Source organism: Acinonyx jubatus, chromosome B3 (assembly GCF_027475565.1).
Source record: "Acinonyx jubatus isolate Ajub_Pintada_27869175 chromosome B3, VMU_Ajub_asm_v1.0, whole genome shotgun sequence".
NCBI lineage: Eukaryota > Metazoa > Chordata > Mammalia > Carnivora > Felidae > Acinonyx > Acinonyx jubatus.
In genome coordinates, this window is record NC_069386.1 from 54,806,333 (window position 1) to 54,830,469 (window position 24,137).

Here is a 24,137-nt window from a genome sequence, read left to right on the forward strand (position 1 = left end):
ATTGAGATATAATTAAGATACAGAGAACTGCAAATATGTAATGTGTATATTTGATGAGTTTGGACATAAACAAACACCCATGAAACCATCACCACAATCAAAGTATGGGTCACTGCAGCAATAGCACTGCTAGGAATTTACCCAAGGGATACAGGAGTGCTGATGCATAGGGGAACTTGTACCCCAATGTTTATAGCAGCACTTTCAACAATAGCCAAATTATGGAAAGAACCTTCATGTCCATCAACTGATGAATGCATAAAGAAATTGTGGTTTATATACACAATGGAGTACTACGTGGCAATGAGAAAGAATGAAATATGGCCCTTTGTAGCAACGTGGATGGAACTGGAGAGTGTGATGCTAAGTGAAATAAGCCATACAGAGAAAGACAGATACCATATGGTTTCACTCTTATGTGGATCCTGAGAAACTTAACAGAAACCCATGGGGGAGGGGAAGGAAAAAAAAAAGAGGTTAGAGTGGGAGAGAGCCAAAGCATAAGAGACTCTTAAAAACTGAGAACAAACTGAGGGTTGATGGGGGGGTCGGAGGGAGGGGAGGGTGGGTGATGGGTATTGAGGAGGGCACCTTTTGGGATGAGCACTGGGTGTTGTATGGAAACCAATTTGACAATAAACTTCACATATTGAAAAAAAAGGAAAAAAAATCTATTGGAACAACAGGGTAAAATAAATAAATAAATAAATAAATAAACATTAAAAAAGAGAATAAAACAAAAAAAAAAAAACAAAGTATGGGTCACTGGTGAGTCAGTTGATTGGCTCCCATGGAGTATGTGCAGTCAATCACAGCTGTGGTCCCTGTGGGAGACCAGAAGGCGTCAGGCCCATGTGGTTAGCACAGGAGTGTCTTTCAGCAGGAGCTGGGGCAGGGCAGGCACTGTGAGTGGCACATTTTGCCATGCTCTCATGCCTACTAGTTTCCCTAGCCTTTCTTCTAGGTGGTAGGTAGGTTGGGGGTCTGAGACTCCAGTTCCTGGGGTGATGGGCACAGAAGGCCCTGGCATTCTTTCTGCCTGCCCTGCTGTGGTCATAGCATATGCCTGTGCCAGAGTCCAAAGCAATTCCCCTATACTAGGTCAGGGCATGACAGATCAATGTAAGTGAGTCTCTCACTGAAAATGCTAAAACAAAAGAGAAGTCAAGATTTGTCTCTTGTGGGGCTCCCTTTGTGTCTCCACTTCTGTGTGTGAGAGCCTCATGTAGCAGATAGGAGGGGCTGCCCTCTCACTGATGAGGTAAGGAGTCTGTAGCAGGCAGCATCCTGAGCAGCAAGGTCAAAACCCAAATCCAGCTTATTTCATTCAGGAGAGGTATGATCAGACAATAGCGGGGAGCTCTGAGATTCTCCAGGAGGGTTTGGAAGCTGTATTACCAGGTATAGCCCACTTGGTCATTGAAGACACCTCTTTAAATTTTGTTTTTAAGGGGCACCTGGGTGGCGCAGTCGGTTAAGCGTCCGACTTCAGCCAGGTCACGATCTCGTGGTCCGTGAGTTCGAGCCCCGTGTCAGGCTCTGGGCTGATGGCTCAGAGCCTAGAGCCTGTTTTCGATTCTGTGTCTCCCTCTCTCTTTGCCCCTCCCCCATTCATGCTCTGTCTCTCTCTGTCCCAAAAATAAATAAACGTTGAAAAAAAATTAAAAAAAAATAAATTTTGTTTTTAATATTTATTCATTTTTGAGAGATAGAGTGTGAGTGGAGGAGGGGCAAAGAGAGAGAGACACACACAATCCAAAGCAGGCTCCAGGCTCTGAGCTGTCAGCACAGAGTCTGAGGTGGGGCTCAAACTCACGGACTGCCAGATCATGAACTGAGATGAAGTCAGACACTTAATCAAATGAGCCACTCAGGCATCTCTCTAGATTTTTTTTTAACGTTTTATTTATTTTTGAGGGGGAGGGTAGTGAGAGACGGAGATGCTGAATCTGAAGCAGGCTCTAGGCTCTGAGCTGTCAACACAGAGCCCAATGCAGGGTTTGAACCCACGAACCGTGAGATCATGACCTGAGCCAAGGTCAGATACTCAACCAACTGAGCCACCCAGGCGCCCCTGAAGATACCTCTCTAACTGCCATTGGGTATCAGGGCTCAGCTTGTTTCCCTGCACCACAGTCTAGACTCTGCTGCTTAAACAGCAGCCACACTTGCTTTTGGAAAGCAGGCATAGCCACCACCAGCCTTTGCCAGAATGAGCTCTCCAAGGCCCAGGCTTTTCCCAATTTAAAACAGAGGGGGTGCTTGCTGTCTGATGGTGGGTCCTAGGTTACATGTCTAGGCCCTAGTTGCAAGGAAAGTTAGCAATGCACCTTGCAGCAGTGATCTCGCTTTTTAAGGTAGAGGGTTCCCCAAACATGGAAATAGCATTCAAGTACTAGGCAGTAAGACAAATGACAAGGATTATCCCCTGGGGCCTTGTCCATTCTAGAACAGGAGAGCAATGTGAGGAAAACCATGTGTTCGTGTTCTACATGTTTGTGTTCTCCCCAAATTCATGTATAAAAGCCCTACCCTCTAATATGATGGTATTTGGAGATGGGAATTTTGTGAGCAGTTAGACCATAAGGGTAGAGTCCTCATGATGGGATTACAGCCCTTATAAGAAGACACACAAGAGAACATGCTCCTCTCTCTGCTTTCCATGTGAAGATAAAACCAGAAGATGGTCAGCTGCACAGAAGGAAGAGGGCCCTTACCAAGAATGGAATCTGCCAGCACCTTGACCTTGGACTTCCAGCCTCCACAACCGTGAGAAAGAATTGTCTTTTGGTTAAGTCCCCCTGGTCCATGGTGTCTTGTTATAGCAGTCGGAGCTGACTAAACACAGCGTTTTGGGGAAATAGGCCTGGCGGAGTTTTTAGGACAGATTGTACGAGAGAGATTGAAAGGGAGGGACTACATAAGGAGTGGTATAATGATCTGATTACCTTGTGGTGGTGTCTCACCAAGGGAGGAGAACTCTAGTCTCATATAGATAATTTCTTTCTTTTTTAAAGTATTCTTTAATTTTTTTAATGTTTGTTTATTTTTGAGAAAGAGAGAGACAGAGACAGACAGACCGTGAGCAGGGGAGGGGCAGAAAGAGAGAGAGACACAGAATCTGAAGCAGGCTGCAGGCTCCGAGCCGTCAGCACAGAGTCCCATGTGGGGCTCAAACTCATGAACCATGAGGTCATGACCTGGGCCGAAGTCAGATGCTTAACTGACTGAACCATTCAGGCACCCCTCATATAGAGTCTCTCTAAGCAGTCTCAATCTTGAGGGGCATAAGCTGAGACAGACAGACCAATAAGCACCCAGACAGATACACGGACAGGCAGATTCATCCGGAGTGCAGGAGGTGGTACCGTCTAGTCGTGGAGGTGTGCTTCAGCTCCAGAGCCCGAGGTGAAGACTCCAGTCCACTACTGGATGCCTTGCTAGCATGGAAACTGGGGTCAGTTAATTCGCCTGTAAGCCTCAGACTTGCCAACTGTAAAAAGGGGATACTGACAGCGTCTACAACATGCAGTGAGAACCAGAAGGACTTGTGCACACAGAACTGGCAGAGTGGCTGCCCCAGCCAGATTGCCAATAAATGCTGTGTATTAATAATGATATTCTGACGTGAGGTCGTGAGGCTGGCCTGTTTGGGAGGCATGGAAGTGAGGCAGGGAGGGCGAATGTGGGGGGGATGTGAAAGGCAGCACAGACGGGGCATTGTGACAGATGGGGGCAAGGGCGCAGGGGAGAATAAAGGGTCAGAGAAAACTCCATAAATTATTGATAAATCATCTCTCTCATTTGGTTCTTGGCATCGGGTTGTTTTGATTTGGGCTGGCGTTTTTCAGATAAAATAACAGGAAGAGAACAATTGAGAATTTGATCTGATAGAATGTATTACCCGAGAAGTGAAAGAATGTCTGAGCACAAACCCATAGGCAAGCGAGGAAAAGGGCACCATCCCCTCCTCCTCCCCCTCTTCCACCTTCTCCATCAAAAGAGGATGCTTGAGAACATAGAGGAAGGGTTTTCGCCTGACTTTACCAGTCAGATAAACTGATCCTTAATCAGAACTCTTTGCTTTAAATCCACGTGAGAAGGAGACAGGATATAAATTGCAAATAAATAAATAATCAGGTCAACTCATCCCCTTAAGAATTAGTTCCTTTCTCGGCAAATGGAGGTCAGACCTAGACAAGGGGAATAAGAACTGGTCCCAAACTTGAGACTTACCTCACTGAAAGGTCAGTCCCTGTACAGTGTCATTCCTCATGGGGGCCCCTGAAAGCCCGCACATTCTAGCCTCTTATCGCCAGGAGAGGTAATGGTTGCCAGGCTTATATCTAACAGAAGTAGATGTGATTTTCCATTACCATCCAGTCTCACCTGACAGAAGGGTAACTGGGGAATGAAAGATAGGATTTACGGATAATCTTAAGAAGCTCCCATTTGTATGATGCCTTGCTGCTGAAAGTGTATTCCAGAAACCAGAAGCATTGGCATCCCTTGGGAGCCTGGTAGACATGCAGGGCTTTGGGCCCCACCGAATCAGACCAGCTAAATCAGAATCTGCATTTCAACAAGATCCCCGGGTAATCTGGGGGATCACTGCTTTTGAAAAGTGCTGCCTGAAGGTAGGAGGGAGGGGGTGGGTATAGAGAGATCAGTTTTATGGAAGACAGAAGGAGGAGGCACTGGGAAGGTGGAAGCAGAATGCAGGTCTCACTCATAATTGTGTCTGGAGCTTCTGGGCTTCTGAGAGGTGTTTAGACCAGTGACTCATAACAAAATCTCTTGCAAGGTAGAAGGCAGCAGTAACAGTCTTCACAAAGTTCTCTGAAAGCCGGAAGCGTCACGTCAGCTCCGCTCCAGGTGCAGGGCTGCTGTCGACGACAGGTTTATTGAGCTCAGCGCGTGTAGAACACTTGCCCTCTTCCTTTAAATTGGAAACAGATTGCAGTGCCGTAGGCAGTGTCATTGAGAAGGTGGCGACTGCCTTGTTCCCCTCTCCAAAGTCACCCAGAGTAAAAGTGGATTCTAACATCCCTGGGCCACTCTGGCCGGACTTTTGGGCCCTCCTAGAGTAACTTTCTAAATACAGCTTCTTCTTCAGTTTGTTTTGTAATTCCCTATTTTAGAGGTTCTGAAAGCATGGCCCTCAGACCAGTAACCTCCGCATCACCTAGGAACATCAGAAATATAAAATTTTTGGGTTCCACCCCAGATCTACTGAATCAGAAACTCTGGGGTTGGGGTAGCAATCAGAAACAAATTCCTGGGAGTTTCTGATGCCAGCTGAAGTTTGCAAACAAATGACCTACTTACTTTTACTTTTATTTTTTTAAATGTTAATTTATTTTGGGGGGAGGAGGGAGGGAGAGAACGAGTGGGGGAGGGGCAGAGAGAGAGGGAGACACAGAATCTGAAGCAGGCTCCAGGCTCTGGGCTGTCAGCACAGAGCCTGACATGGGACCCGAACTCACGAACCACGAGACCATGTCCTGAGCTGAAGTCGAATGCTTAACCGACTGAGCCACCCAGGAGCCCCAAGTTCTTGATATTTTAAAGAGAACTTTTGCAAGTAGTGTTACCTGTCCTCTCATTCACTCTCTCTCTCTCTCTCTCTCTCTCTCTCTCTCTCTCTCTCTCTCTCCCCCTATCTCTCTCTAACACACACACACACACACACACACACACACCCCACCTTTGTGAAACCAACAGAGCAGGTGTCCAATCATGTTATCCATTTTAATGGGTAAGGAAACTGTCCCCAACCACACAGTTGTTTGATCCCCAGGAGTCAGAGTGATTTTGGTTTTGAATTTTCAGGAAACATCCAATGCGCAAATTCTGTAAGGTCTCATTCAGGAATGGACATGTCTCCATTGATGAGGCTATTTTCTCTCATGCATTCTGAAGTTCTGTAAATCTTTTTGGAGGCCTCTCGGAGTGACTGGAGATGTGGAGAATCTTGGACTACTTTTGCTTTATTTGCAAAGTACCTTTTTGTTATGCTCACTAGAGCTAGTGCCTTTCCAGTCCCTTCCATAGAAGGGGTCAACAACCTGAGGCTGATTTCCTGTTTGCCTTTGCTTAAAATTTGAAAGCTTCCACAAGGCCCAGATGTTGGGGTTAGGGGCTGGAAGCTCTACTTTAAAAGGCAAGACTGCTTGCCCTTTGGGGACATTAGTGTGGGTTTGCTACTGCCACGGTAGTTGCATGTCCTGTCTACTTCCCAGCATACCCAAGGGTGTACTGTGATCAATGCATATTGGACCAGGAGTGGAAAGCACGGGGGGAAAGGAGGTGAGTGGGCAGGAAGATAGGACCCATCAGAAGGTACCCCTCCACAGACAATGGGACTATGTAGCTTCTGGCTCCGGGCTATGCCTGAAAAGCAGTCTCTGAGAAGCTACCTGGTGGTGCAGGAAGAATGTTTAACTAGGATGGGAAGATTTGGGTTCTGGTCCCAGTTCTCCTGATTCATTTGCTCTGCGAGTTTGGGCAAATCACTTAAGCTCTTGGACCCCTCTTTCCACACCTATTAAATGGAAGGATAAATACCTGCCTGCAGGACTTACTGAGGTCTGCCTCGGAAAGGAACCATAGCCTGGGCAGTGCTATGCAAAGTGAAGTGCTGGGCATTCTGCATGATTCCTTGTGCTCTGTGGTCCCCACTGCTCTGCCCCTCAGGGAGACCTCTGCCTTTCCTCTCCCATGGGAGGATAGAAAATGCCTTTCAGGGGGATCACAGAAGCTTCTTGCAACAGGGCAGTGATTCTTCAGCAATGCTTTTGTATGCCTGGACTCAGGGCCACCCAGAGGAGCCCCAAGAGGGTCCCTCACCCCTCTTTGCCCACAAGGCTCTGCCAGTGCCCTCTTCCACCCAAAGCACAGAATCCAACCCTATGAAGACAGTCTCTGTTCTGTCCTCCATGAAGCTGAATAGAGTCCATTCTCCTTCTTCTGCACCTTTTATCTCAAAGGATTCCTGAGCACACAATACACTTTATAGCCTGGTCCTCTGCCACTAGATAATAAAGGGTCTTTCATTGACCAGTGCTGTTGAAATGCCACCACCTCCGCTGGGCAGCTGCCACACAGCTGTTCTGAACTATACAGAAAACATCTCTCAATTGTAGGTCATTTAGAATGTCATACTCTGATCAGGGCCTGGGACAGCACCAAGGCCTGCAGGTTATAGGAAAGCCTAGAGCTTCGTCACACACACACACACACACACACACACACACACACACACACACACTTAAAGCAACCTCCCAAACAATTCTAAGAGAGCCCAGACTGAATTCAATAATATGATGTTGGTTTGTTTTGGAATGAAGATCCAAACTTTGACCCTGTTCATTTTTGCCCTATTCAAAGTGGTCTCCATTATAAACAATTGGGCCTCTTACAATGGGAGTTGTATAAATAAAATGTGAGAGTGGTATAATTAGCTTTACTTGGTCCTGTCTCCAAAGAACTATGGATATCAGTGTGTTTTGCCTAATGCGTTTCCACAAAAGGTTTGCCATGTGCCAGAGCTGGCTGGGAGCTGAGAGGCTAACATGAAGAGGACAGTTTCTGAACTTAAGTCAAGCACATTCAGATGTTCACCTTCCTGATGTTAAAGGAAAGGGCTTGGGGGTAATTTCAGACCCCTGACTCTTGTTCACAACAGATGGGCCTCTCCAGGCCAAACAGCCAACTAGAATAGCCCTGACAGCCAAAGGCTACTTGAGCCCGCCCTCAGTTTCCCTCTCACTATTCAGAGGAAATCCAGAGCAAGTTTGGGGAGCTTTTCAATAATTATTACATAAAAACCTTATAGTTATGATATCAGAAATGACTGCTGGAATTTGGGTTCCTTTTCTAGTGCTAACTACAGCCAAGCATAATTTTTATTAAGTTTTCTTCAAAGGGATGATTCAGATTTTTATTGTGTTGTTTAGATTTTATTTCTTTAACTGCCCAAATAAATGTCCCATAACAAAGGAAGTTTGCATTGTGACTATTCCAGGGATCTGTGTATGTGGGTCTAATATAGTGCTTAGAACACCCACCCCCTTAGCTCTTTAATTTCTGCTGCCTTTGTGGGTGTTGGCTACTTTTAAAGTTCACAGAATCCCTTCACAGAATCCCTCAGGAGCACAGTGGGAGAAGGAGGAGGAACACTGTGATGGCTTAAAGTCTGTTCAAAGACTCAAATTTGGGGGTGCCTGGGTGACTCAGTTGGTTAAGCATCCGACTTTGGCTCAGTTAATGATCTCATGGTTTGTGGGTTCAAGCCCCGCATCAGGCACTGTGCTGACAGCTCGGAGCCTGGAGCCTGCTTCAGATTTTGTGTGTGTGTCTCTCTCTCTGCCCCTCCCCTGCTCTCTCTCTCCTCTCAAAAATAAATAAACATTAAAAAAAGACTCAAATTTGTGTTTTCCACAGAACCATCTAAAACCAATCATCGATAATTTCTTAAACACCAATTTGTGCCAGAGATATGGTGGGGACTTGTCAGAAGTCTAGGGGTAGTATATGAGCTATATAAGGAAAAATCCTTAGGGAGATCTGGGGAGCAAGATGAGATAAACATGGGAAATAATGTGAGAATAGTCCATGATGATATGTCATTAAGTACTACATTTTCTGCTGTGGACTTCAGGGCTCAGTTGGGAGTTGGGAGTTGGAGTTCAGCTGAGAGGAGGCATTAATTGACACAAAGGTAGACAAATCAGAGTGATGGCCAGGTACAATTATGTATTGATGAGCTAGGTTGAAAAACTTTTTGTTGGAACAATAGTTTTTAAACACTCAGTTGACCATCAAGATGATCCATCAGTGGCCACATGGTCATTCCATGGAGTCATCAACTTACTTCTGTAGCTCCTACTTTTACCTTCTCTTCCCCTAAGGGCAGTCTTCCCAGGGAGACAGCGCCGCCATAGGCTGGCGGTTGAACTGCAAGTGACATCAGTCCAGTGGTGGGAAATTACACAACGGGTATTTCTACATCGTCTAATCCAGCGATTCTCCCACTTGGGTGTACATCACGATTATTTGGAGGTCTTGTTACACAGATTGCTGGATCCTACCCACAGGGTATCCAATTCAGTAGGTCTGGGGCTTGAGACAGAACCAGAGAGACTTGCATATTTAAGAAGTCCCAGGTGATGCTGATGATATAGGTCCAGGGGCCACACTTTGAGAACGACCCATCGAATCCATTATCTCTGTTTACAAATGAGGAACCCAAGGCCCAGAGAATTCTGAGTTTAAAAAGTGTATTGGAAGGCCCTCCCCACTCACTCTGTGCCGAGTCCAGTCTGAGATTTTATTTTATTTTTTTTTTTTAATTTTTTTTCAATATATGAAATTTATTGCCAAATTGGTTTCCATACAACACTCAGTGCTCATCCCAAAAGGTGCCCTCCTCACTACCCATCACCCACCATCCCCTCCCCAGTCTGAGATTTTAATTGTTGGAGAACTGAGCGCCTCTAATCTCAGCAAAAGTTCTTGCATATTTAGGAACAGATCTTCCCCCAGTCAGGACAAACCAGCTAACTTTGAGGGTCTTAAGGCTATGAAAATGTTACATTAATAAAACAATATTTTTCTTTAAACTACTAATATCTTACGTCCTTGATCTTACAGCCTGTAGGTGGCAGTGCCTTCCTTCTGTATGTGCAGCTAGAGGCTCGACCAGTTTCATTTCTAGAGGCTCTGGGAAGCCTGCACCACCTACAGCGGGAGAGATTAGGCCACCTACCTGGCCCAGGACAGCTCCTCCAGGGACAGCGGAATCAGATAACAGGATTTAATATGCTGAGAACTGTGTTGTTCTTGATCCTACGTGAGTTTTTTTTTTAAATTTTTAAATTTTAATGTTATTATTTTCTGATTGTTTTTGTTTAACTAGTTCCATTCTTATTCTTTGCGCAAGGTATTACAACTTAAACTCTGTGAAAAGCCTGGAACCAGAGACATAGAGATGTGGAGCTACTGAAATGCCACAAATTTATTTATTGTAAGAGAGCATTCTTCATGGGAGAGGTTTCTGTCCACCAAAGCACCCTTTTATTGGTGCAAGTTGGGGGTGGGGAGGGAGAAAAAAGGAAAGTATGATTCTAGAAGCCACATTGCAGAGATGCCGAAGGGAGGTTCAAACAAGTGAGTGATTGTTCATTAGCTACAGTCAATGATTAAACATGAATTCCCCATTTCCATATGACCCTGGGACTTGCAGATGACCTGTTGGTATGTGATTTCCATTTCGTCAGCAGTCACTGACATGAAATGTAACATTCCCTGTGCCGTTCAAAATGAAAATGAAGTCACATTGTAAGAGTCTGAGGTGTGTGCTTACAAACACCTAGCCCTGCATACTTGTGTGCTCTGCCTCTCAAAGACCCCAAGGTCGGTCCCTTTCCCAACTTCCCTTGAAAGTCACTGAACTGTCCCCGCTGCTTCCATGCCAGAGAAACACTCTGATCTGATGCCTTTTGAACATTCCCTCCTTTCTGCCTCCACAAAGGCAATCATGATTCCCCAGTACTGATTTCTCTCTTTCAGGTCATGCAAAGCTCAATTAATTCCATCTCAGTTAATTTCCTAGTATGTTACTATTACTAACTACTAACATACTGTTACATACTACCATACTGTTACAAACTGAAGCTGTCGTCCCCAGGTTACCCAGAGTTGACCTTAACCTCTCATTTGGCATTCAAGGATGTTAGTTTCCACCTTATTTCTTCAGCCTCATCTCCTTCTATTTCCTACCCTCCTTCTCTGCACTCACTCTGAACCTCCCATCATTTCTAAAATGATTTCATGCCTGTGGTTTTGTACATTTTGTTCCTTCTGAAAAATTCCTGTTCATTTTTGAGGATTAACTGTCATTTGGGGGAATCATTTCCAGAACCCCCAGGCCAGCACCATGGTCTTCCTTTCATAGAGAACATTATAGGTAATGCATATGTTGAAGTCTTTCTCCCAGCCCCTCGCCTCATTTTGTTCCTTTCCCCCCTGCACCCTCCTCCACAATAGGTCAGTGATGTGATAGTAGTGACTGTCTTATTCGTCTTCATATCCCTAAGACCTGGCCTAAGGCTGGGCAGATAGTAGATGCTGAGTAAAAATGTGTGGGTTTTTAATCAATGAATCCTATTCAGGATGCTTCTTTCAAGCACTGGGTGGCTCAGTCAGTTGAGCATCTGACTCTTGATTTCAGCTCAAGTTGTGATCCCAGGGTTGTGGGATTGAGCCTCACATCTGGCTCTGCACGGATCATGGAGCCTGCTTAGGATTCTCTCTCTCTCTCTCTCCCTCTCTCTCTCTCTCTCCCTCTTCCTCCCTGCTTATATGCTCCTTTTCTCTCACTCTCTTTCTAAAATAAAAAAATAAAAAAGATGCTTCTGTCGTTTCTTCTGGGAAGCCCCTCCTTTCCCAACTTCAGCCTTTCCCCCCTCTATTATTTCCTTGTGAACCAACAAAAATAACTTGAGTTCTACAAGTAATGGGTTTGTATCAAGGACAAGACAACAATGTTGAAGTGAAGAGCTTGAGGGACGATTCTCCTCCTACCACCACAAAACCAGCATCTTCAGTGTCTCCAAATCCTGGAAAGTTGTCTGAATTCCCTTCCAGAATATTCACAGACGTTTTCATCTACCTCTTTATCTCTCCTAGATGAACTGACCTTTCCTCAAGCACCAGAATTAAGTAAGTAAACATGATTTGTTTGTGACTATTATATGTTTTGTTTTTGGTTTTGAAACAATCTTGCGTTCTACTTATTTTCATTACAATAGTGTGCTATTTCTGATACTTTGTGGGTTAGAGAGGGTATTGCAGCCAAATATGTGGTCAGCTCCAACACTACAAAAACTGTGTTTAGAAGAAAACGAGTTTCACATTTCAGTGACTGACCTAAAAATGAACTTTTTGAACATGTCCTATGTTTTAATGTGAGAAACTTGGCCCTGCATACATTTGATATCAATTGCAAGAGTGGTCAATTCTTCCATTATGTCACAGAGCAGACCATGGGGCCAAAGACATGTATACCTGACAATGTGCTGGAAAATCTCTTATGACTCCTAGGAACATGTATCCTTAATAATCTCCAGTGACGTATCTTTGTGTTTGCTGTAATAATGGGGATAAAACTGGATAAAACTGGGATAAACAGGAGGTGATTCCTTAGGAAAGGGCTGTCCAGCCCCATGGGAAGGGTGTTGAAAAGGTGTCATAACATGTGTGAGGCTTGGCAATCCAACTCGAGAATCAGTGACAATGACTGACAGAGCTGCCTCACTGAGGTTGGTCAGTGCAATTAACCATGGAAATAAGTGATGTAAAAGTGAAAAAAAAAGCTTTAAAGAAAGAGCCAATCGCTTTGTTATTTAGCACACAAGCAGAGACACTGCTTATTTGAGATGTCAGGGGATTAATTTGTCTTCAAATTTCCAGATGGAGACTCTGATGGGGCAGTGAATACCATGAGGTGGCCGGCAGGACTTGGTCAGGCTGGAAGAGGAGCGTTCAGGTTGGAGGGAGACAACGGGAGAGGAGATCTCAACAATAACTCAGGGAGAGACCCCAGACCCCTAGACACAACTTCTCCTGGTAAGACCCATTTGGAGTAGGAATTAAAATATTAAAGAACACAAGCCCCATGAGAATGCAAGTGGATAGGTTTTATCCACAGCTGCTGCAGCCAGGTGGTATGTTTGAATGTATGACACGAGAAATCACCATAAAGAACTTCAGAGTGTGCAGGAAGAGCTTTCCAGATAGCACTCATGTTAGAAATTATTTTCTTTTCATCCAAAATTTAAGATAATTCATAACACCTTCCCACCACAGCAATGCAGAGGAGAAGGCATTTTATAGCAATTATTTTGCAGAAGCATTTTCGTATTGGAGTAAAATAGACCTGGAGAATTTCAGCTTTGCATATGTATGAAATAGGAAACGAGTAACCAAAATGCCTAGAGCAAGAGAAATACATTAAAAACAACCACAAACAGGTAAACCCCACGTTGTTTGAAGGCTGACCTCTAAGCATTAGTAACTGCATTGACAAACAATATATATATATACATGCATATATGTATACATATATATATACATACATACATGTATACATATATATACATACATACATACACATTTATTTTTATTAAAGATAATATATATAAAAATAATATATATAATTTATATGTAAAGTTTAAAGGCTAATAATGAAATGAACACTAATGGATTAATCGGTAAGCTTAAAAAATACAACATCTGATGCCCCTGTATGTTCATCCTCCTCTGATCCCTCTACCTGCCTTCTAGAGCTAACCACTATTTTGAATTTTTACCACATCCAAATCCCTAATAGTTTAGTTTTAAACTTTTTACAAGTGGAAGATAATACCGTATGTATATTCTCCTGGAAACTTTCCCCTCTCATTTTTGTGCTTTGAGAATTCTGTCTTTTATTGCTGTGTGGTATTTCATTTTAAGAATACCACAGTTTATTTGTCCAGACTCTTGTTAAAGGACACTTAGGCTCTTTCTGGATATTAAAATTCCAAAAAAGCTGATATGAACATTCTTGTCCATGTTTACTGGAACACATGTGCAAGTGCCTCCCAAGATCAGAATAGTTATGTAGTAGGAAATGCACATCTTCCATTTGATTAGGTAGTGACAAATGGTTTTCCTAACACTGTGCCAGCAGTATATAGGAATTCTCATTGCTCCACAGTCTCTTCAGCCCTTGCTGTTGCCAGACTTCTGCATTTTTGCCATCTGGTGGAAGCAAAATAGTTGTGGTTTTAATATAAATTCTCTCTTTTGATGAGGTCGAACATATTTTCATATGGTTATTGGCCATAAGTACTTCTTCCATGAACTGTCTAGTTTTTTATGGGATTGATTATTAATTTTATACATTATTTAAGTAGCTAATATATTAATCCTTTGCCATTAGTGTGGCAAATGTGAGTCAAATTTTAGTTTCTTCATAAAATTATGCTAATATTTTCAATGTTCATCACATACGTATACATAGATAGCTCTATCGTCATGGGAAAAATAAATTTCTGTTGCAGTATAACAAAACTATTTTCTATCCTAGTGTAGGGCTGGTAGTGTTTTATATGATTGACTACATTAGAATCTGAACAGCTAAGGCTTTGTCTTCATCAGGTACCTCCTACCTAAACGAAGCACTTGACCAGTGCAATTTGGTTGTTCTGAAAGAGGAGAAAACCAGGCAAGCCACTGGGCATTGTCATTATGAAATTAAGTAGCAGTCTCTCTCATCTCACAACTCTTTCTTTTTGTCTGTACTTCCAACATCCTTACATTCCCCCAAAGACAGAGAAAGTAAAGGATAGAGACCTAATAGCTACAAGGTTGAAACAAATGAGGATGATTAATATGTTCATATCCACCCTCTCTACCCTTGCTTAGCAGCCTGAAATTCTTCCTGATGTCCCTCACCACATTAGGCACATCACTTACTATAGAGTATTCTAATGGAGAGATTGTTTAATGTCTGTTTGTCCCATTTCACCCCAGACTATAACTCTCTCTGACTGCAAGGCTTTGTCTTCCATTTGTCACAGTGCCCTCAGCACCTAGCACAGTGCCTGGCACTCAGTGGTTCTCAGAAAAATACAGTATGTGAAAAAGATTTGAGGTCTTAGTTGACAGTAAGTTCAATATAACATAGCTGTTGCTTTGGTTCTTTGGATATTAAGTACTTAGTTTAGAAACACTATTCCAAACCCCTGGTCAACTTTTCGCATTTTTAACCCAATAACTAATTGTTTTGATAATACCATAAATCATGTTTTGGGGCACCTGGGTGGCTCAGTCAGAATGAAATCCAACAATGTGAATGGAACTAGAATGTATTATACTAAGCGAAATAAGTCAGTCAGAGGAAGATAAATATCGTATGATTTCACTTGTATGGAATTTAAGAAACACAACAGATGAACATAAGGGAAGGGAAGGAAAAATAAGATAAAAACAGAGAGGGAGGCAAACTATAAGAAAGTCTTAATTACAGAGAACAATCTGAAGATTGCTGGAGGGGAGATAGGTGGGGGGATGGGCTACATGAATGATGGGCATTAAGGAGAGCACGTGTTGGGATGAGTGTTATATGTAAGTAATGAATCACTAAATTCTACTTCTGAAACCATCATTATACTATATGTTAGCTATATGTTAACTAACTTGGATTTAAATAAAATTTAAAAGAAGAAAAGAAGAAAAAAAAAGATTTCTCATCTCAGAGGTATGCTTTGATTTTCTGTCCTGTTCAACTTGCTTTCAAAACATCAGTGCTGGGGCACCTGGGTGGCTCAGTTGGTTGAGCACCCAACTTCAGCTCAGGTCATGATCTCACAACTTATGGGTTTGAGACCTGCGTCCGGCTCTGTTCTGACAGCTCAGAGCCTTGAGCCTGCTTTGGTTTCTGTCTCTGATTCCTCTGCTTCTCTCCCTCTCTCTCTCTCTCTCTCTCAAATATACATATACATTAAAAAATTTAAACTTAAAAAAAACCCCAAAATATCAGTGCTCTGGATGATGGCACTGATAACATCCTGATAGAGGACACATATGCATAAAGCTGGGAGGGAAGGAGGTTGTGATAAGCTAAATCTATCAATATGGGATCTAGTAAACACAAATGTTAAACTCTTCAGTTGAGTACAAAAAAGAAAACTGTCCACAATTCAAGGAAAAATATGTGCTTCAGTGGCTAACTATGCATTGTTTACAGCACAGTCTTCTGGATTACCTTCTGGAGTATCTGATTCTATGGAGATTTTGTAGCTTTCCTTGCTTTTGAGATATTTTACAATTATGTACATTGCAGATAAGGTATAGCGGTGCAAAATAATTCTTCTCTATACATTTGCAAATGAGTTTGTCTGGTGGAGTTTCAATGGACTCTGTGGATTGACAAGTCTTGTGTCCATTTGCAAATTCATTTCAATATTCCAAATCTATCAGTGTGTTCTTTGGATTCTCCTTTGAGCTTGGTTCCCTCATTAGTGATTTAAATAAGTATTTAACACATGTCCACTTTATTTGTATGCAAGAATTGCAATTTACCTTATTTTGAGAGTTATCTTTAATAAAAGAAAGAATGAGAATAACTTGGGTAGGATACAATATGCAAAAAAGATTTGAGCTCTTAGTTGACAATAAATTCAATACAAGTCATTAGTGTAATATGGCTATTGCTTTAGTTCTTTTAAGTTTATCAAGTACTTAGTTTAGAATCACTATTCCAAACCACTGGCCAACTTTTCTTATTTTTAACCCAATAACTAATTATTTTGATAATAGTAGCTATAAATCATGTTTTAAAATCTGGTATAGCAAGCCATTATAATTATGTTGGTTAAAAGAACACTTCGATATTCTTGATAGTTTGTTCTTCTAAATGAATTACACTGTGAGTTTGTCAGAGTCTATAATGTATTCATTTGGGATCTTGGTTTTGCATAAAATCTATAAATATTTGCTTAGGAATTATTGTCATTGCTACTGTATTTGGTTTTTCCAATAAGAAGCAATATATATCTCTCCAATTATTCTTCTCATCTTTTATTTCTCCCATTAGGAATTTTAAATTTTATTTGAATAATTAAATCATTTATGTCTTGAATTATATAAATATGCATTTAATGATTTCAGTTGTAATAGAATCTTTTTTATTGTGTCTCTAGCTATTTGTCATGGGTCTAAAAGAATGCAATTGAGTGTTATATTTGTTTTTTGTTTTTTTTCCTAAGAAGTTCTTATCATCCTTCCAGGAAAATTTATTCTACTTTTCTCCAGTTCATACCACTAGCATTTCTAGTGCTATGTTTTTAAAAAGTGGGTTAAAAAAACTCAACTAGATATTTTTGGTTTGAAAATAGTTTGCATTCATCCTGGAGAAAACCCAAATAAGAAAAATTTTAGCTCCTCCTTTTCCTTCCTCAAAGATATCTTGAGTAAAGGATGCTTCACATTTTAGGTAAGGTTATTTTGGGATGAGGCAGTTAGAAATACCAACACAAGTTATAAATCTTTTTAGTCAATACTTGACCAAAGATAATTTAGTACTGCCATGGGTTCAATCAATGTCTGCATGTGTAGTCCAGGGCCCAGGAGTATATTTACTCAAAGATACTATTTGGAAATTCTACACTGTTTCTTCAGCATTTTTTTCCTGAGTGTGTGCAGCATGTAAAGGAGATCAAAAGTTTGAAATTAAGATTAAAAGATAAACCAGAGTAAAAATTTTCTTAAATGTTAATATGTTTTCGATTCATTTCCAAATTTTCCTTTCTTCATTTTTTGCTAGTCACCATCTGTCTTTAATTATAACTTAACTCAATTTCCTTTGAAAGTCCTTTTTCCAAATTAAAAATAATTTTTTCTAAGTATTTTCTACATTTCAGTTGTTTGAACTTAAAAATTTATGAAGACCTCTGAGTCTCCATTTCTTTATTTGTAAAATGAGAATGAAAAAGTGTTTTGCATGTCTCCCTAGGTGGTTGTTTGAATTATATAAAATGGTTAGGGCATATTCTCCTTTGGAAGAATGGTTGGCCATTGAGGACCACATCAACTAAGTTCAATAAGAATATGTTAAATCTACTTCATGGCCACCATGGTTCCATTTAATTACAAGGAAATGCAAATATAAGTGAAATACAAAATAAAGTTCTTGTCTTCCAGAGAAAATGCTTCTCAAATATTAGCAGGCACACAAATCTCCCAGGTCTTGTCAAGTGGCAGATTATGATTCAGTTAGTCTGAGGTGAAGCCTGAGATTCTGCATTTCCAACAACCTCTAAGAGATGCTGATACCGCAGATGGCACGATCCCTATAGTATAAATCATACACATCAGAGGCAGAGATCAGGAAAAACTAGATATCCTTGAATATCCAAATAAATCACTGTGGGCCAGAAAATGGAAGATGGGACATGATTCAGCTTGAGATTCTTTCCACTGTTGGTAAGGAAGCGAAGTGAGCATACCACATTCTTAACGGGGTGGGGGTGGGTGAGTGGGTGGGAATGGTTTGTCTTTTGTAAGATTCTGTGGATTCATGCATTTAAAGATGCTTGAGATGGCTTCTGACAAAAAGGTATGAGGGTGCTTAGCCAAGAAACAATGGTGTTAAGCTGCTGCTGGAGTTCAATATTATACACGCACATACGTATGGAAAGTTAAGATAGCATAGACATACATGCAATACTTACATGCACATATGATGTTATTATCAATCAGGATGGTTTTCGTGTTTGTAATATTATTAAAGGCAACATTTAGCCTTCACTAAGCACCAGTTAAGCTCCCAGGGCAGTCAGAAGTAATTCCTTCCTACATGCCAATAAACTGGTTCTGGAATGAATGTGTTACTGGTTTCTCATCCCTAGCACTGGTCTGCAGCATAGCTACAAAACTGGGTAAATTTATGGGCTCACTGACGCGGTTGGTGTCCCATCCCTTGAGGACCCAGTGCCTGCTTCTCCCTGATGGTCCTGATCACCCCCACTCTCGTTCCCATGCTTACCCTCCTTCTGGCTATCAAATATGTGTCATTCTTTGCCTTTACCCTGAGACTGGAGCCATTGCAATAAGCTCACATAGCCCCACCTGAACATCTGACTTAAGCCAGAGAGGTCAACTCACTATTCCCTGAGCAGGCCTTCTGCTTTCTGCTCTATGCTTTAGCTTTCTTCTGGACTGCTCCTTCTCTTGCATTCTTTGTAGCCAGGCAGGTCTTACCCATCCTAAGCCCACCTCAGATCCTGCCTCCTTTGTAAAGCCTTCCAAGATTTATACTTCCCCTATATGAGTCCTTCAGTAAGTGATTGTCTCTACTATCCATTGACAATCATTTGCTGCTGTGATATCGCTTTTCTATTGCTGCCTTCCATTGTCATTTAAAACGTATATTCAACTCTTTAAGACTTGATATGTGGGTTCTCCTGTTACAAGGTTTCCTTGAAGTTAAAGTTTGGATTTTATATGTTCTTGCATATTACACAGTCCCAAACAGTGTAAATGTAAAAAGTTGCTTTGACTTGATGAACTAATTCTACAGAGTTTCTGGATGATCTTGGTGAATATAGAAGAAAGCCATGCCATTAAAATGTTAACTTGGGCATCCACCAGTTTAACTGAAGAGAAACATAACTTTAGAAACCTGGATAGGATCAATAGAAGCATTTCTGATTCCCTCTTAAACATACCCCAAAACTTATCCGTCCCTGGAGCCTGCCCCTCCTGTTGGGCTGGCCCTGTTGCCAGGGAACCATGTCCTCGGCCTACTTGTCCTCATCCACTCGTATTCCCCTCCCAGGTGGGAGTGTGGCATCTCTCCAAAAAGGTATATGCACTGCAGCTGGGAAACCATGTGTAGCTAAAGGCACAGGCAAAAACCTGTGAGTGGGTGCTAGAAGAGGTGCCCTTCAGGCATGGAGTTATGTGTATGATACATTCTTCACACAGACCCTGGTTCCATCCTCAGAACCCTCTCTATTGTGATAAAACATGATGTCTGGCTCTTTTCATTCTTCTTTGGGGATCCAGGATTCTTGGTTGGATGGCAACTCTAGTCAACCAGGCCTGGTTCTATGTTCCCACTCCACGTGGGAGAGGTAGGGCAAGGCAGGCCCCTAGCTCAGAGGGGCAGCTGAGCCCCTATACACACAGGCTCCCTTATAGGCATCAAGTAAAGATCTTAGCTTCAGGGGTCCAGTGCTGGCTTCAGGCCATTCTTTTTTTTTTTTTATTTTATTTTTTATTTTTAAAAATTTACATCCAAATTAGTTAGCATATAGTGCAACAATGATTTCGGGAGTTGATTCCTTAGTGCTTCTTACCCATTTAGCCCATGCCCCCTCCTACAACCCCTCCTGTAACCCTCAGTTTGTTCTCCATATTTATGAGTCTCTTCTGTTTTGTCCTCCCTCCCTGTTTTTATATTATTTTGTTTCCCTTCCCTTATGTTCATCTGTTTTGTCTCTTAAAGTCCTCATATGAGTGAAGTCATATGATTTTTGTCTTTCTCTGACTGACTTATATCATTTAGCATAATACCCTCCAGTTCCATCCATGTAGTTCCAAATGGCAAGATTTCATTCTTTTTGATTGCCGAGTAATACTCCATTGTATATATGTACCACATCTTATTTATCCATTCATCCATCGATGGGACATTTGGCCTCTTTCTATACTTTGGCTATTGTTGATAGTGCTGCTATAAACATGGGGATGCTATCTCCCTTCAAAACAGCACACCTGTATCCCTTGGGTACATGCCTAGTAGTGCAATTGCTCGGTCCTAGAGTAGTTCTATTTTTAGTTTTTTGAGGAACCTCTGTACTGTTTTCCAGAGTGACTGTGTCAGCTTGCATTCCTACCAGCAGTGCAAATGACATCCTCTTTCCCTGCATCCTTGCCAATATCTGTTGTTGCCTGAGTTGTTAATGTTAGCCAGGTGTGAGGTAGTATCTCATTATGGTTTTGATTTGTATTTCCCTGATGATGAGTGATGTTGAGCATTTTTTTCATGTGTCGGTTGGCCATCTGGATGTCTTCTTTGGAGAAATGTCTGTTCATGTCTTTTGCCCATTTCTTCACTGGATTATTTGTTTTTTGGGTGTTGAGTTTGATAAGTTCTTTACAGATTTTGGATACTAACCCTTTATCTGATATGTCATTTGCAAATATCTTCTCCCATTCTGTCGGTTGCCTTTTAGTTTTGCTGATTGTTTCCTTCACTGTGCAGAAGCTTTTTATTTTGATGAGGTCCCAATAGTTCATTTTTGCTTTTGTTTCCCTTGCCTCCAGAGACGTGTTCAGTAAGAAGTTGCTGTGGCCAAGATCAAAGAGGTTTTTGCCTGCTTTCTCCTCAAGGATTTTGATGGCTTCCTGTCTTACACTGAGGTCTTTCATCCATTTTGAGTTTATTTTTGTGTATGGTGTAAGAAAGTGGTCCAGGTTGATTCTTCTGCATGTTGCTGTCCAGTTTTCCCAGCACCACTTGCTGAAGAGACTGTCTTTATTCCATTGGATATTCTTTTCTGCTTTGCCAAAGATTAGTTGGCCATACGTTTTTGGGTCCATGTCTGGGTTCTCTATCCTGTTCCATTGATCTGAGTGTCTGTTCTTGTGCCAGTACATACTGTCTTGATGATTACAGCTTTGTAGGATAGCTTGAAGTCTGGGATTGTGATGCCTGCTGCTTTGGTTTTCTTTTTCAAGATTGCTTTGGCTATTTGGGGTCTTTTCTGGTTCCATACAAATTTTAGGATTATTTGCTCTAGCTCTGTGAAGAATGCTCGTGTTATTTTGATAGGGATTGCATTGAATATGTAGATTGCTTTGGGTAGTATCGACATTTTAACAATATTTGTTCTTACTATCTAGGAGCATGGAATATTTTTCAATTTGGGGGGGCCTTCTTCAAGTTTTTTTCATAAGCTTTCAGTGTATAGATTTTTCACCTCTTTGGTTAGATTTATTCCTAGGTATTTTATGGTTTTTGGTGCAATTGTAAATGGGATCTATTCCTTGATTTCTCTTTCTGTTGCTTCATTGTTAGTGTATAGGAATTCAACCAATTTCTGTGCATTGATTTTATATCCTGCAACTTTGCAGAACTCATGGATCAGTTCTAGCAGTTTCTTCGTGGAATCTTTTGGGTTTTCCATATAGAGTACCATGTCATCTGTGAAGAGTGAAAGTTTGACCTCCTCCTGGCTGATTTGGATGCCTTTTATTTCTTTGTGTTGTCTGATTGCTGAGGCTAAGACTTCCAATCCTATGTTGAATAACAGTGGTGAGAATGGACATCCCTGTCTTGTTGCTGACCCTAGGGGAAAAGCTCTCAGTTTTTCCCCATTAAAGATGTTATTAGTCTTGGGTCTTTCCTATATGGCTTTTATGATCTTGAGGTATGATCCTTCTATCCCTACTTTCTTGAGGGTTTTTATCAAGAAATGATGCTGTATTTTGTAAAATGCTTTCTCTGCATCTATAGAGAGGACCATGTGGTTCTTGTCCTTTCTTTTATTGATGTGATGAATCACATTGATTGTTTTGTGGATATTGAACCAGCCCTGCATCCCAGGTATAAATCCCACTTGGTCGTGGTGAATAATTGTTTTAATGTATTGTTGAATCCAGTTGGGTAATATCTTGTTGAGGATTTTTACATCCATGTTCATCAGGGAAATTGGTTTATAGTTCTCCTTTTTAGTGGGGTGTCTGGTTTTGGAATCAAGGTAATGCTGGCTTCATAGAAAGAGTTTGGCAGTTTTCCTTCCACTTCTATTTTTTGGAACAGCTTCAAGAGAATAGGTGTTAACTCTTCCTTAAATGTTTGGTAGAATTCCCCTGGAAAACCATCTGGCCCTGAACTCTTGTTTTTTTGGCAGATTTTTGATTACTAATTCAATTTCCTTACTGGTTATGGGTCTGTTCAAATTTTCTATTTCTTCCTGTTTCAGTTTTAGTAGTGTGTATGTTTCTAGGTATTTGTCCATTTCTTCCAGATTGCCCATTTTGTTGGCATATAATTGCTCATAATATTCTCTTATTATTGTGTTTATTTCTGCTGTGTTGGCTGTGATCTCCCGTCTTTCATTCTTGATTTTATTTATTTGGGTCCTTTCCTTTTTCTTTTTGATCAAACTGGCTAGTGGTTTATCAATTTTGTTAATTCTTTCAAAGAACCAGCTTCTGGTTTCATTGATCTGTTCTACTGTTTGTTTGTTTTTTATTTCGATAGCATTAATTTCTGCTCTAATCTTTATTATTTCCTGTCTTCTGCTGGTTTTGGGTTTTATTTGCTGTTCTTTTTCCAGCCCCTTAAGGTGTAAGGTTAGGTTGTGCATTTTAGATCTTTCTTCCTTCTTTAGGAAGGCCTGGATTGCTATATACTTTCCTCTTATGACTGCCTTTGCTGCGTCCCAGAGGTTTTGGGTTGTAGTGTTATCATTTTAATTGACTTCCATATACTTTTTAATTTCCTCTTTAACTTCTCAGTTAGCCCATTTATTCTTTAGTAGGATGTTCTTCAGTCTCCAAGTATTTGTTAACTTTCCAAATTTTTTCTTGTGGTTGATTTCAAGTTTCATAGCATTGTGGTCTGAAAATATGCACGGTATGATCTCAATCTCTTTCTACTTACCTAGGGCTGATTTGTGTCCCAGTATATGGTCTATTCTGGAGAACGTTCCATGTGCAGTGGAGAAGAATGTATATTCTGCTGCTTTAGGATGAAATGTTCTGAATATATCTGGTAAGTACATCTAGTCACATGTGTCATTCAAAGCCATTGTTTCCTTGTTGATTTTTTGATTAGATGATCTGTCCATTGCTGTGATTGGGGTGTTGAAGTCTCCTAATATTATGGTATTACTCTTGATGAATTTCTTTATGTTTGTGATTAATTGATTTGTATATTTGGGTGCCTCCACATTTGGCCCATAAATATTTACAATTGTTAGGTCTTCTTGGTGGATAGACCACTTGATTATGATATGATGCCCTTCTTTGTCTCTTGATACAATCTTTATTTTAAAGTCTGGATGTCTGATATAAGTACAGCTACTCTGGCTTTCTTTTGTTGACCATTAACATGACAGATGGTTCTCCATCCCCTTATTTTCAATCTGAAGGTGTCTTTAGGTCTAACATGGTTCTCTTGTAAACAGCATATATATGGATCTTGTTTTCTTATCTATTCTGTTACCCTATGTCTTTTGATTGGAGCATTGAGTCCATTGACATTTAGAGTGAGTACTAAAAAATATGAATTTATTGCCATTATGATGGAGTTGGACTTTCTGGTGGTGTTCTCTGGTGTGTGTGTGTGTGTGTGTGTGTATATATATATATATATATATATATATATATATTTCATCTTTTCTCCCCTTAGAGAGTCCTCCTTAAAATTTCTTGCAGGGATGGTTTAGTGGTCACAAACTCCTTTAATCTTTGTTTGTCTGGGAAACCTTTTATCTCTCTTTCTTTTTGAATGACAGCCTTGCTGGATAAAGAATTATTGGTTGCATATTTTCTTGATTTAGCACATTGAATAT

The 24,137-nt window shown here is 41.1% G+C and overlaps 1 long non-coding RNA gene across 1 annotated transcript; it reads right to left on the bottom strand.

Annotated features, from left to right (window-relative positions):
- Positions 1-17,666: 17,666 nt before the first annotated feature.
- LOC128315950 (uncharacterized) lies at positions 17,667-19,531 on the bottom strand. Its single transcript, XR_008299193.1, has 2 exons — positions 19,278-19,531; positions 17,667-17,900 (listed from the first exon to the last, which is right to left on the bottom strand). It is a non-coding gene; the product is annotated as an uncharacterized LOC128315950 (long non-coding RNA).
- Between the last annotated feature and the right edge of the window lie 4,606 nt (positions 19,532-24,137).